Raw genomic sequence first — 15242 nt, forward strand, 5'->3', positions numbered from 1 at the left:
TTTACTTGCAAAACGTCTCAATGACATTTGTGGCAGACCCAAAGTCTACCTGTCTGACTCCCTCTTCACTCTCTCTCACTCAACAATTCAAGAGGCAATAATTTTCTACTCTACACCTTCGTCTCTTTTTTCATTACCTCATTCCCTCAACTGTCACCTTCCCCACTCCTACTCTACCACCCCCCACACCCACTGACACCCTAATCAAGTGCCAGGACGCTCTTGTCCACTGCTGTCATTGTTCTCATCGCCTTCAATACTTTCAGGGCAAGGAACAGAGGAAAAGCTCTTCAAAAGTAACACGTCCGATATGACTTGAAACATGTATGTAGCTTCTCCTCACTCAAAACATCAACCTCTTGACAGGGGAAAGTCCGCTGGATTCTAAGCTCATGAGGCCAGGAGCGTGTCTTCCATCTAGAAGGTATTTCTTTGGCTCCTACAAAAACCTGACATCTGTAAGCTCAAAAAGAATAGATGAAATGGGAAGCTCATCTTTCCTTTGATCACATTAGGTGTGTGAGTATCAAATGCTCTTAACACAGACAGAAATGGATTGCTAAGGATTCTGGAAAAGAAATTATTCATGAAACTGACAGAGCAACTGGTTAACTCTCAAAAATGTTTTATCAAAACTGGACCAGCTTTTATCACGCAGAACTCTAAAACAAGGTATTTTGTTGAACTAAATTGGCCTTGCCCCTGATATAAAAATGCTTAGAACCAGAAAGAACAACAAAGCCTTGTCATCTCATAAGTGTGGGGCTATAAGATGTGCACATAGGGCATGGGACATACGGAGCCGTATTTTGCTTGACTCGTTCTTTCTTACTTATTAAAGCTGAATACTAAACCGATAAGGGGGGATATAAGCCAAAACAGAAACAAACAACAAACAAACCCATGACTCTATGGCCTTCCTAGAGAGAGACAGGCTCATGGAACACCATCCTTCTCTGCTTGTTCAGAGCCGAAAATTCAAAATATCACAACCATACTACAGATCCCATTTCTATATGACAAGCAAGGTCAAAGTGGGCAGAGTCAGTGCGGAGGGGCCACAGATTACCTATTCAAAGAGCTGCCTAAAAGGTGGGTAACAAGTTCCATCTGCTCGCTGTCCTGCATAGCCTGACCTGGGAGCCAATGAAAAAAAAATGAAGAGATTCGGCCCTGCGAAGAGACCCTTGATTCAGTGGTTCTCTGCCTCTGCTCTGGCCCACACACCTGAGGGATAGGGATCCAGGACACCCTGGTCAATGTCAGAGGCTTACTCGGGGGTTGGGGGAGGGATTCTCAAAAAGGGAGAGACAAGGAGAGGAAAGGGCTTCAGTCTCAAATCTGAAGGTCTGGGTGGTTTCTAAAAGCCCCCTCCTCTTCATGATTCTAATACACTTAAGTCCCATCCCTTAAAGATGATAGAACCATGCAGCCCCATCTTACAGATAGGAAAACTAAGGTCCAGAAAGGAGAAGTGAGTGGAGAGTTAACAAAAGGACTGAAAGTGGACTCAAAGAGCCTCTCTTTGAGTCCATGCACCTTCCACCATCCAGGGTCTTGGACATAGCTGGCTGTCAACAGATATTTAATAAGCAAATGAAATAAGGACCCAACGTTTGCATTCATTTAACAAAATAATCCCCTCAGTTACTGCAATGGTTCATATCCTGGGGTCCCTGGACCCCCAGCAGAACTCAAAGTTACTGATGGGGGGCAGAGGAAGATGGCAGCTAGTTTCAGAACCTCAGAAGGTCCAACAGGACTAACAGTTTATCTAAGGAATGGGTGCCCAGGCTGCCTACAACATGGAGTTTCTCTGCTCTGGGCTGGAACTGGATCACCTATATTTGCTGATGCTGATTCTCAGGTCAACCATGATTTCTAACTGCAGTGTGTTTCTGAGGAATAAAAACAGGCCCATAAAGTGTTCCTAACTAAACACAATGTGTTTCAGAGGCTGTTTGTCAAAAGATGGAGCTGTTAAGATGGGAAATCATTTTAAAAGCATCTTTGGAGGAAAAACTGCTGGGGACTATGGGTCTTCTGGAGGGGTCACCACCCAGCCTCAGGTACCTGCAGGCTTGATTTCCTGCCTGTGTATTGCCTTTGGTATTTTATATAAAATATTGGCTTTGGGTTTAAATCTGGATCCTATAGATAACTTACCATTCTTTGGTGAAAAAAAAAAAATCAAGATTTAATCAAATCTCATCACTCCCTTTCTCACCAGCCACCCCCACTATGAGGGCCACTGCTTGACCCTGCCTTGGGCATAAATTATAGCCAAATATTGATCACACCCAGGCCAAAAGTAGGGCACGAATGGGGTGAACAGGGACAGAGGCCCTAACTTCCAACCCCTGTGCTCAAAGGAACATGTGTCCCACACAGACCAAAAGAAGAACTGGCTTCACTGCTAAAAATAACAGACATTTCCCAGCAATTTATGTTATTTATATATACTCCTTTATGTATTTTATATCTATTATAAACATATACCATCTATTACATTTATTTTCACATACGCTGTACCTAACACTATGTATGTGAAAATGATACGTGACAGCGTATGTGAAAATAAATGTAATAGTATCATTTTCACATACATAGTGTTAGGTACATAGTAAGCATCCAATAAATGCAAGTTAACTGACTCGCTTTGAGGATGTCATAGCGGGACTCCCCTAGTGGAGCCGTGGTTAGGACTCTGAGCTTCCACTGCAGGGGGTTCAGTTTCCATCCCTGGTTGGGAAACTATGATCTCACACACCCCGTGGTATGGCCAAAAATAATAAAGATGTTATAGCAAAAATTAAAATCAGTTAAGAGCATATCCGTAATAACAGATAATGAAGAGTCTTCAGCAACGAGGAAGAAAATTCACACTAAAACACAATGAGCTTGGAAAGGATTTTTCTTGATATAAGGAGGGAAAATACACTGGTCCAGTCATTATTTCCATATCATTTGGTCTCCATGGACACCACCTAACTTTTGACAGAAAAAAACTTACAATATCAGATGTCTTGTTAAAGATTTTAATGCTCTACATAAAATAGTTATTCTGCATTTAATTCCTTACCATTCTCTATATTCTCTCAGAACAAGTAAAATGACTTCTTACTGAAAATTCTCTAAGTCAGTGTTTAATCCACAGTCATGATTCCCTGACTTTTAAAGATAAGAATGCATACGTGGTTAGTTGGTCAGTCCCATACGACTCTTTGCAACTCCATGGACTGTAGCCCCTGCAGGCTCCTCTGTCCAGGGGATTCTCCAGGCAAGAATACTGGAGAGGGAAGTTCAGAATGATCTGATAGAATTCTGAAGGTGAATGCCTTACGCATTTGTAGACTGCTGTAACTTATGCAACCTTCTTTCAAAACAGTATCTCATTTGTTCCCAAAAGCAACCCTATCAGATATTCAGTTACATTTGACTATCACTTTTCATAGAACTCACCCCTAAAGGTAATTACTGTATTTATTTTTTGGCTAGGTATCCTCAGCTCACCAACTAGAATGCAATTTCCCCAAAAGGTAAAGAAACTCCCTTCCTGTTCTCAGCTAAACCCACAGAACCCAACACTGTGTCTGGGGCATAGTGAATGTTCTATGAATACTTATTAAATGAATAAAGTCCCTTATCTGCGTTAAGCCTTTTTCTGGTATGAAGCACATAACAGAACCATGTCCCCGATATCTCATTTAGAGTTCACTGGTCTGTTCACTATCAAAAGGAAAGTTTCATGAAAGTGCTCTAAAAACAATGAAACTTACATGCCATGACACCAAGAATAAAAGAACAGTGTCCTTGAAGACATGACAAAATTGATGCACATCAAACTCCCCAATGTTAAATGCCCAAAGTTTTAAAGTTTCCACTACTAAGTTCAAACATCTTGAACTAGCTTTGGTATACTGAATATCTGCCTAGTAAAGTATACGGGAAAGCAGAGGAAGAGAGAGACTGGGTCATGGTTCCTGGAGCTGTCAGGACTTTGGTTCACCATATCCGTCTCCAGTTTAGCCACAAACCCCTACTTTGGATTATCATGACACTTTAACAGGTAAGTCAGTCTGAAGTGTGCAGAATTATCTCTAACTTTTGAAGGACAAAAGAAAAAAAAACAACTCATTGAGAATGAAAAATGTAGATGTTTAATATTAAGAAGCAGTCACAAATCAAAACAGACAAGAACTCGGATCCAGGAGGCCAAACTCTAACTTCTTACACAACAGGCTGTTATAAATTATAACCATTCACTAATTATAGTGAAATTCTGGACTTTGCCCCATCAATCAATACATTTTTCAAGGTATTAAAAAATACCAAATGAAGTCCTCAATATTCCATCTACTGAAGTTTCCTTAAAAAACACAAGTTTTTCCAGGATTTTGTCCTTTCCCTCTCCGAAAAAGGAGTGATAGGGGTGGGGTGAGAAAATCCTGAGTTCGGGTGCATGAAGGTAAATAGGGGTCATCTTCCAGGTCGTGGCAAGGAGCGTGCATCTGCCTAACGTCAAGACCATCTACCTTCCCTCCCAGATTGTCACCAGGCCCTTCTCTGTACCTGCCCTTAAGCACCAAAAAGCAAAGCGCACGCTGCTGAGTCCTCAATGTTATCTGCAGTCGGTCCGAAAACTCATAAACGAATGCAGGCTTGACAGCAACCTTGGTGATTCCTGAAAATCCACAACAGGAAATGTAACTCTCCTCCACCCTCCCTCGCCATTCATCAAAAGCAGACCGAGTCACAGCGACGGGGAGGCCGGTGGCACAGGGAAGATGCCAGCACTCTTCTGAGCAGAGGACCGGGCGCATTACCGTTGCCCACACTGGAGGGAGGAGGCAGGAAAGGGAGGAAGCGGGGAAAATGTCCCCAAGTTCCAAACACTATCCTTTAGTGGCAGGAACGACCAAAAACCACGCCGCCAGTACGTGGCCACCTCCCTGCCAGTGCCAAGGGTCACATTTACAGCGATGACCAGGGGTCCCGCCGACACCGGCTGACCTCGGCGCCTCGCCAGGTGCCCGGAAGGCTGTTTATGCGCCCGGCTCGGGCTGCCAGCCTCCTTCCCGCTTCTTCCCCTCTAAAGGGGTAAGGGGGTGAGGGCGGCCCACGCAGCCACACCTGGGGCCCAAACTGAGATGCCGGTGCGTCCTGGGGGCGGGGAGGGGGGGACGGTGAGCTGCGTCCTGAAACCCTTCCAACTTGCAAAAAGCTGCCCGAGCTCTCTCAGAGCCGGCTCCCTGGCACCGCGAGCGGCCGGGCGCCACGATGGGCCGCGGCGGGCATCGCTTGGTGGGCGAGCCCGGCCCGCGAGGCGGAAAGGAAGGGGCGGCCACGGCTTTGCACCAACCACATTCGGCCGGCTGGCGAATGCCACTCTGCGCCCCGAGCGGGGTCGGAGGGCGCGGGGCGGGCACTCGCGTCCCCACCCCGCCGCCGCCCGCGCCCCGGAACCCCCTGGGGACGCCGGCACCCCCTGCCCCGGGCCTGCCAGCAGGGCGCCGCTCGGTCCCCGGAGGCTCCCCGCCCCCACCTTGCCCGCTCCGTAGCCGAGGCGGGTCAGGCCGAGCGCGCGAGGCCGGCCCGGGGGGCGCCCGCGGGGACCCGGAGGCGCCCGGCGCTAGGCCGCGGCCCGGACCGCTGACCCCTGCCAGGACTCGCCGCCCGAGCCGCCCCCCCCACCACCACCCCAGCCCCGCGCGGGGACAAGTGCAGCGACAAAGCCCCAGGGCCAGGCCGGGCGCTAGCCGGCGGGAAGGAGGACGCCGCGTCCCTCCCGGGCGGTGGCGGCAGCGGCCCAGCCCCCAGGAAGCCGGGCGCGCCGGCCAGGCCCCGCGCGCAGCCCCGATCGGAGCCCGGCCCCCGGCCGCTGGCACCCGATGCCCGCGACCCTTCCCCGAGCTCCGAGGGTGGGCGAGCCCCGGGAACTGCCACCGGGCGCCCCATCAAGTTTCCTTCGGCCGCGGCGGGTGGTGCCTCTCCCGGCCCGGGCGCGGGGCGCAGGCTGCGGGCGGACGGCGGGTTCCTGCCTATTTACGCCAGAGGCTGCCTGGAGAGAGGCGCCGCCGCCGGGCGCAGAGAACGACCCGCTCCCGTCCTTCGGATCCGGTGGCGCCGGCATCTGTAAACACACACACACACGCACACACATGCACGCGATCATGTTGTTTTTAAAAGGAGGCCCGACTCCAGCGGACCTGCTCCCCCACAAACAACACCTGGGGCGCAGGATCGCACAGAGCAGGTCTGTGTCCATGGAGCCAGCTCTCCGCATCTGCAAATCCAAAAGTGAAATTAAACCTCCACCAACCTCCTCCTCCTCCTCCTCCTCCTCCTCCTTGCAGCCTCAGCAGCAGCAGCAGCAGCAGCAGCAGCAACCGAACCTGCTTCCCCTAAAACCAGATGATCCATAACAGCGCCGACTGTTCCTCCAAAAATCAGTATTAATATTTATGAACCTCAGCATTTTCCGTCTGCAAAACATCGTGTCAAACCATCAGGACGCGCGCGCACGCACACACACATACACACACACACATCCCCTCCAGTCCTCCTAAACATGCCCTCGAGAAAAACACACACGCATAGTCCCGACTATTATTTGAAAAAAATGTTACCTCTCAGTGTGCTTTTTTCACGCTACCAATACAATTCCGCAAGGCTTAAGTGTTGCTAGGGTGTGTGAAATGGAAATGAAAGCCCGTCAGTTGAATAATCGCAGGAGCAAAACTAAAAGTTACTCCCCGGCTTGCCTGAGAACAGTCCAGATCGAAAGCAAAACAAGGAGAGGAAACTGCGAAGCGCCGAGGCTGGAAATCCCCCCGCCCCCCGCCCTCCCGGAGCCTGGCTCGCTCCAGCCCGCCCTCCGCGCTCCCCCCCCCCCCCCCGCTCCGCCCTCCTCCCTCCGCCCTTCCTCCCCAGTGTTTGTTTCAAGCTTGTGCAACCGGGAGGTGCAGGCGGGGGGAGGCCGTGAGCCGCCCGGCCGGGAGGTGCGGAAGTTCGCCGCCGCCGCCGTTCATTGGCGGGCAGCGCCGCTTTCATCATTTCTCAGAAAAGTCAATTTCATTTTCACTTCCCCACGTCGCGGCCGCGGGAGCAACAAGCGGCTGCTCGTGAGTGTGCCGCCCGCGCACCCGGGCGTTCAAACCACTCGAGCCGGGGGGTCCGGGGGCGCCAGCTTGGGCTCCAGGAGTCAGCTGGTTGGCGGCAGGAGGGGAAAGCAGGTACCCTACCGACTCCTCATCCTAAAGGGCGACCCGAAGGTCGGGAAGGAGGGAGGAGGCTGGCGGCTCGTGGAAGCAACGCTCTTGCCATCCCGTCGGTGGGGCAGGTGTTTACAGCCTCTGTTTTCCGAGTGAGTAAAAGTTCACTTTGTAATACTGCCCACTGCCAAGGAACACAAGGAGCAATGAACTGACAAAACAGCATTACTTAGATACTAGTGCACTACCTGGGCCAAGCGGCGCGTCCTTAACCTTATTTAAACCCTTATCAGTAGCTGAGGGTGTAACCATTTGAGGGGCTGCTGTCATCTGGGACCCTGTCTGGGGGCGATAAGGAAGGCCCTCCCCTATAAGTTCCCTGCCTGCAGCTAAGATGGGCAAGGGTAAGAGCGGATTTTCCTGAAAGATGTCTCACTGTGGCTGGACCAGGAGGCAGGTTTGTATTGGAGTACTTCCAGCCAGGTTCCGATTTGGCCTCTTTAACTTATTACCTGCATTCCCCGGTCAAGTTGCTTAACCTAAGGCCTCAGTCTTCAATGCCCTGAAATGGGGATGATTTAGAGAATGCAAGAATACAGTGTGCACCAGTTCCCTTCAAAGGGTGTTAGCTCAGACTAACACAGTTCACTTGGGACCTGTCGCTTTGGGGTCCCTTGCTTTAAAATATAGATTATCATCTAGTTATACCTGTTCCTTCCCCCACATGCCTTTTCATTGGCCTTCTCCCAAATATCTCTCCCCTCACACAGGAAGTCCCTTCCTAGGAGGCCATAGCTACATATGTGTAAACACTTATCTAAAAACATAGCTCCAGCAGTCCTCTTTCACAGAAGTATTGAGCTCTACAGACGGGTAAAACTATCTAAGTATGCACGTGTGGTGAGGAGAGGGGCGGGTTTAGGATTCTGCTTTGTGGCTGTGGTCCCAGAAATAGATCTGCCATACTCTGTTACTTTTTATCCCCTCTGATAGAATACTATTTGCTACAGTCACTCACTTTCTTATTTCATAAAGCAATGATTGTGATAGATGATTAGAGTAACTATATACAAACTCTGTAGAATTTTTGTCACTCTTTACCCACCCCATGGACCCAAGCAAGCAACCCCATGGTCCTTAATGTTTTCCTTCCTCCCATCACACCACCCATCTTATGCACCTGTTGATGCTGATCCCAAATCTCTCTGGCCCCAGCCCCTCCTCCACCCCTCTGCATCGCCTTCACTCATTTATGGCAGTGGCCTGGGGACTAGGCTTCCCACTCTGACCTCGAACTCGTCCGGGTTAACAGCCAGGTTAAGCAGAAAATCCACTTCAGGTGAAGCACGATTCCAGTCCTAACCCCGCCCCTCAAAAATTTCTCCACGGCCCTCAGAATAAAGTCCATATTATTTTCAAGACCTAAAAAGCCCATTATAATCTGACAGTAGACCTCTTTTCCAGCCTCATCTCCTGCTACTGTGCCCCACACCACTCCCTTGTCAAACCAGCTTCCATTCCTTTTGGTAAAACAACAGAGCCATCCTCTTGTTCGGCGTTTTATCCTCAGGGTAGTGCCCAGCACAGAGGCACTCAACTGCTTAGGAACTTATAGTCGTTTGCCCTTGGTTCTCAGAAAATACTGTAGACTTTATCAGAGTATTTTTTATAGAAATGTAATCGATATTTGTTGTGCGGAATACAGAGAAGTTGAAGGAAGACTATGACACCTGCAATTTTACCGATAAGGAATAGACCTGAAGATATTTTAATGTATGTCCTTTTAGTAATTTTTGTAAAGAACATTTCTGTTCAGCATCTCTGCATCATTTAATAATCGCCATAATACGGCCTGATGCCTATGTGACATCCTTCTGTCCTATTTTACTGCTTTGCTGATTCCTCCTCTGCTGCCAGCCCCCTAAATTATGGTGTGCTGAGACAGTCTAGCCTCGCCGCCCCCTCCTGTTCTCTCATTCTACATGCTTTCTCTTGGAGTGCTCTTGCCTACACCCAAAGCTTTAGATATCACTATTTGGTGATAACTCCAAAATCTATACCTTCTGAGCTCTGGGTGCATTTACCTTCTAGATGTTCCTTGGGTGCAACAAATTATTTATGTCCCAACTAAACTCATAACATTTTCCCCAGCCACCATGTATTTGTTACTTCATTAACCAGCCAGGAAATGGGGAAGCATCACCAACTCCCATCTTTCCTGAGTCCATGGAACTTCCTGGGGGCATGATTAGCGTTTCTAATTTCCAGGCCCCTAAACTCACAAACCATAGAATGGATTTCACTCTGTTCTTATGCTCTTGAAGACGTATGACTGCAGACTCAAATATGACCCCCAAATCCACATGGTATTTGTATATAGGGTCAAAAAATATTTTTAGCCTTTTGATGAGATGCATAGAGTCATAAACCTCTGTGGGAAATGAATCAATATAGCACAGTATAACCATTTTGAAAATCTCTGGGAAAAGTAGTTTTTGCCATGCGAAGGAAATCTGACCAAACATCTGATCTAAAGCAATAAATGTTGTTTGAGCAGTCTAACATAATGAAATAGAGTGAGCTCCTGAGTGAGGTTTGTTTATGTCTCACCTGTGGATTGGAACATCCTAAGATCATCTGTCTGGATGGATCAGGACTCATTTCAAGGGAATCGAGAAAGGACAGTGATGACTTGGCCGTAGAGCAGTCGATCTTTCCATGAATGAAACTTAAAGATACAGTCAAGGTTAACCTTTCTCAAATGGGTTAATTTATTTGTTCTAATAAATGAGACTGATTCGATAAAATAATCATTTAAGTAACGAAATGTGCCCAAGAACTCTTCTTGTTAACATAACAAATAAAAATCTCTGCCATCCAAGAAGTTTTGTTACAGTCTAGTAAATTGGAATGTTAATTTCCATTGTATCATCCGAGTAATGGCCCGGACATCACCTCCAGCTATTATCCCGGTCTTTAGAACTGTACGTTAAACTTACAACTATAGGCTATGATGGCATGCTAACTAGAGGACTAAGTACTTACAGCTGTGATTAAATCAGCGCCCCCCCATAACTCTGCCAGTTGATGCCCTAATTTTTCCCACAGTATCACTAGTACCACTTCTGTCCTGGCCCCCAAGACTCTTTTGCATGTTGATAGAATTCAGCAGAGGTTATAAACTCATGGAAAACGAGTGTTCTGCACTTGCCAGAGCAGTTCCCCAATCAATACAAAGCCGTAGATTATAGTTCTGCACTGCAAAGAATATCATTGTGAATTCCATGTTGAATAAACAATACAGCCATGGTAGATTTTAGTTGAAACAGTAGAACTGCAAAGATGTTGAAAAAGCCACCTAAGTTCAAGGATCATAGGCATTAAGTTGGAGAAGTTCTTGACTACTGTATTACCTCATATAGTGGGTTTTTTTTCCATTTTACTAGAAACTCTGAAATGAGGTTCATTTGTTGCAATTATTCTCTGAAAATCATGAATTTCAATTGAGTAATATATTGCCCAATCCTTAGTAATAAATGTTAATTTTGTCCTGTTCCTCTGGTGAAATAAGGGAAGAAATACTCTTTAAATGCACCAGGGTGTGTGTGTGGGGGGGGTGGGGGATGGGGGAGGTGGGCACAGGGAGGGAGATAGAGATGAGTTTCTGTTGTCCCAAAGCAAAGCTCTCAGCTTCAAAAATTCATATTTTTTTTTTTGCTATCATTTCTCTGTCTTATCCCAAATGGCTTTGAAATATTCATTATGTCTCTAAGGTGATAAACTGCAAAGTAGTGTTTTTAAAGTCAGAAGGGGGAAAGTGCCTATAGCCTTGCCTGGAGATTCTTTAGAAACAATTACTGTAATAGTTTCAAGAATTAAAACTATGTCAGAGACTTCCCTGGTGGTCCAGTGGTTAAAACTTTGCCTCCCAATGCAGGGAGTGCTGGTTCAGTCCCTGGTCAAGGGACTAAGATACCACATGCCTCACAGGGCCGAAAAAACCAAAACATAAAAAAGAGACAATATTGTAACAAATTCAATAAGGACTTTAAAAATGGCCCACATTAAAAAAAAATCTTAAAAAAAATTTTAATATTAAAAAAAGAAAGAGAAACAGAGACATCAGATCCCAAGGAACCAGAAGAAAATTAATAAAAAGCAACTATTTCAAACAAGAAATAAATTTCCAGTTTGTAACATAAATTCAGCAAACCACAAAATTCACTGAATAGGAGTTTTTTAAGAATCTTCTGTTACAGCTTCCACCACTTTTCTGTATGCGCCTCTGCTCACCAGCATGTGAGCCTTGCTGATATTCAGTCTGTTCTCTTTCTCCCCACAGCTTCTGAACACTTTGAGTAATACACCTTATTCTATTTGAAAATGTTTGGAAATTTGCCAATCAGAAAGACACAAAAATGTCATGAAACAAAGGACAAAGAGTATAAATAGTCTTACTTCCTCAAAAAGTTTCATCTCCACTACATCAAAATGTGCATGACATTTCATACATACGGCTGTTGATGTTGCCTCCTTCACCTTGGATGCACCTCCAAGATATTTCCTAGCCATGTTCTGGGTAAGAATAAATGGAAACCCTGCTCTCCCAGAGCTTACATTCTAATGGGGATGATGTCAACATAACCAGACCAATCAGATAGTTACAGATTTGTATCCGTGTGCTGAGAGAAACAAGTAAGACCTTTGACAGAAAATACTAGGGGGCCTATTCATTTCCTGGGGTACCACAAACCAGGTGGCTGAAATAACAGGAGTGTACTGTCTCACAGTTCTGGAAGCTCTATGTCCAGGATCAAGGTGTCCATGGGGTTGGTTCCTTCTGAGGGTTGAGAGGGAAGAGTGTGCTTCCCTCCTAGCTTCTGCAATCCTGGGCATTCTTTGGCTTGTGGAAGCATCACTCCATCTCTGCCTGAATCTTCAGGTGTTCTCTCTGGATGTGCACCTGTATCTAAATTTCCTGTTTTTTATAGAACAGTAGTCTTACTGGATTCAGTTCAGTTCAGTTTACTCGCTCAGTCGTGTCCGACTCTTTGTGACCCCATGGACTGCAGCGTGCCAGGCCTCCCTATCCAACACCAACTTACTGGATTAGGGGCCCCCATACTCCAATATGGGCTTCCCTGGTGGCTCAGTGATAAAGAATCCACCTGCCCAATGCAGGAGACGTGGGTTTGATCTCTGGGTTGGAAAAGTCCCCTGGAGAAGGAAATGGCAATCTATCAGTATTCTTGCCTGGGAAATCCTACGGACAGAGGAGCCTGGCAAGCTACTGTCCATGGGGTCATGAAGAGTCGGACATGACTTAGCAACTAAACAACAACAACAACAATACTCCAGTATGATCTCATCTTAATTCATTGCATCTGCAAAGACACTCTGAGGTCCTGGGGGTTAGCATTGCAACATGTAAATTTTGAGGGGCATTCACTTCAACATATGACAGGCACCAACTGTTTGATGAAGCACTGATGCAGGGGAGAGAGTGGAGGCAAAGGCCTTGAGAAGCAAAAGGGCCCAGCGTATTCTGGAAACCAAAGGAAGGTAAATGTGACTTAAAAGTTCTGAATGAGGGTGAGGACACAAGCAGAGGCCAGAACAAGGAGTATGGATTTTTATTGTGAGATCAATGGGAAGATTTTGAAGAGTTCTGTGGTTTTAAAATGTCACACTATAAATTTCCCACATCAGTGAAATGCAAGGATTTCTTAATTTGTGGATTTCTTAGCATTTGCAACAGTTCTTTTGCTGACCTCTCAGTTCATTACATGATGAATTTGTTGAGGAAACAACACATTAAGGATATTTGGAAACAGTTTGATCTCATTTTTCATTTCTTTTTTGTATTTCTAAAGTATTTCTTCCCCTTTAACATTTTCTCTGATTTTCATCTCTACAAGCAAATATTTACTTCATGCTCTTTATCACACCCCCATAAGAACTTTCCTTAAAAAAAAGAAGATACATTCAACTGTGGATTCCTGGCACACACTATTTTCCTTAGACTGTTTGGAGTGAACAGTGATAATTCTCAGAGATTATGTCACCACAAAATCAATATTCATCCCCAAATTTAATGGTTTTGAATATTTTTTCTCTTTTTGACTTCGAAAAATTTTCAGAATTTTTTTTCCATCAGAAACCCCTTGTGTGTAATGAATAGTTAGGATGTGTGTGTGTGTGTGGTGGGGAGGTGGGCGGGTACAGGGAGGGAGATAGAGATGAGTTTCTGTTGTCCAAAAGCAAAGCTTTCAGCTTCAAAAACTTCATAATTTTTCTTTTTTGCTATCAAAAAACTGAATTTTTATTGGCAGAAGTTTTAGGTAAAACTTCTCGATTTGCCTTGGATGTTGTGTAATTTGAAAGCAAATATTAGTGTAAATAGCCCATCACATTTTTCTCCGTATCCAACTGTGGATACTGGATTTCATCTCCTGACAACCAAAAAAAAAAAAAAAAAGTCACTTTCTTTCCTGTTTTACATATTGAAGTTTTGAGGAAGTTTTGAAGATTTCATTTGGGGAAAAGCTTCTGTAGCTTTTTTTTTTTTTTTAAAAAAAAAGACCAAAGTCTCAAATACTGGCTGTTAGTTCAGCTTCATTTTGCTATACTTGGAGATAAGAAAGAAGACACAGCAAAGTGTGAGTGAGGATCTTTAAGACTGAAGGAGATACAGAAATATGCAGACCAAGGAACAGAAACTGGAGGGAGGGTGGATGGGTGAGTTCCTGCTGGGTAGCCAGGCAGAGCCAGCCCCAGAGGATGGACCAATCTTTAGGTTCATCCTCACTAGACTTGCTCAGATTGTCTCCATATTTTCCTTGTTTTTAGTTCCTATCTTGACAAAACTTTTCATCTTTTCAAGGGTGTAAAACCAACAGAATCATTACCATTTGTTTCACCATGTGTGTGGTTGATGTCATGTTGGGTTTTTTTTTTAATGTTTTATTTTTATCTTTTGGACATACCGTACAGCATATGGGATCTTAGTTTCCCAACCAGGGATTGAACCCTTATCCCCTGCAGTGGACGTACAGAGTCTTAACCACTGGCTGGCTGGCTGGTGTGCATGCTCCATCATGTCCAACTCTTTGCAACCCCATGGACTGTGGCCCTCCAGGCTCCTCTGTCCATGGAATTTTCCAAGCAAGACTACTGGAGTGGGTTGCCATTTCCTTCTCCAAGGGATCTTCGTGACCCAGGGATCAAACCAGTGTCCAAAGATGTTCATATATACAAGGCGAAAAAGGAACTATATCAAAACATTAATAGTGGTTGTCTTTGAGTAACAGAACTGGGTGATTTTTTTTGTTTAAAAATTAACATTTTTGAGGATAGATTTTCCTTTTATTAATGTAAAAATGTTATATATTTTATAGATGATTTCAGAAAATTATTTCTTGATATGCTTATGATTTTTATGCAAATGACTTATTTTAGCTAGTTTCTTCTCTTGAACTTCAAAAAGGAAAGCACTGGTTTATACATCTTATATCTTACACTGCATCCTTATAAGAATTTTTAAATCTGTCTAGATAATTTTTTCCTACAAATGCTATATAGTTTCTTCTAGTCTTTAATTATATCAAAATATTAATTTTTAATGACTCTCCAAAGAAACATATAAAACCAAACATAAATTACCATGTGTCCAGATCAGTGGCTATTAATAAGTGATATATTCCATGATGATTATTAATATTTGAATAAGCTTTTGCTTTGATTCACATCATGTTTTAAATATGCTGTTTGAAAAAGATTGACTTGAGAAATCTATAACTAAAGAATCTTTTCTACTTGTAAGGTTTCATTTCATTTGGATGTAAGAATATTACTAGATGCTTAGATGCTCAGCAAATTCAAATTCTTAGATCTCAAATATGAATGAGGATTCTAAGAAAAATACCATAATTTTATGTTACCTTTTTTTCTTTCTTTGCCTTTCCTCTTTCTGGCACTTTCAGCTTTAGTCATCATAGTTCCTATTTTGCTTGCTTTATTTCCACATAC

The 15242-nt window shown here is 45.0% G+C and overlaps 1 protein-coding gene across 2 annotated transcripts in view; it reads right to left on the bottom strand.

The window, feature by feature from the left end:
• Window positions 1-6845, bottom strand: part of IRF2 (interferon regulatory factor 2) — an 84175-nt gene extending 77330 nt beyond the window's left edge. The window contains exons 1-2 of one of the 2 annotated variants that reach the window (XM_040243044.1): window positions 6630-6845; window positions 6231-6485 (exon numbers count right to left, since the gene is read on the bottom strand). The gene's annotated coding sequence lies outside the window, so the exon portion shown is untranslated. The remainder of the gene's footprint in view (window positions 1-6230; window positions 6486-6629) is intronic. The other variant, XM_040243043.1, reaches the window with a different exon arrangement.
• Window positions 6846-15242: the final 8397 nt, after the last annotated feature.

This window comes from Oryx dammah, unplaced genomic scaffold (genome assembly GCF_014754425.2).
Source record: "Oryx dammah isolate SB20612 unplaced genomic scaffold, SCBI_Odam_1.1 HiC_scaffold_7, whole genome shotgun sequence".
In the NCBI taxonomy this organism is placed as follows: Eukaryota; Metazoa; Chordata; class Mammalia; order Artiodactyla; family Bovidae; genus Oryx; species Oryx dammah.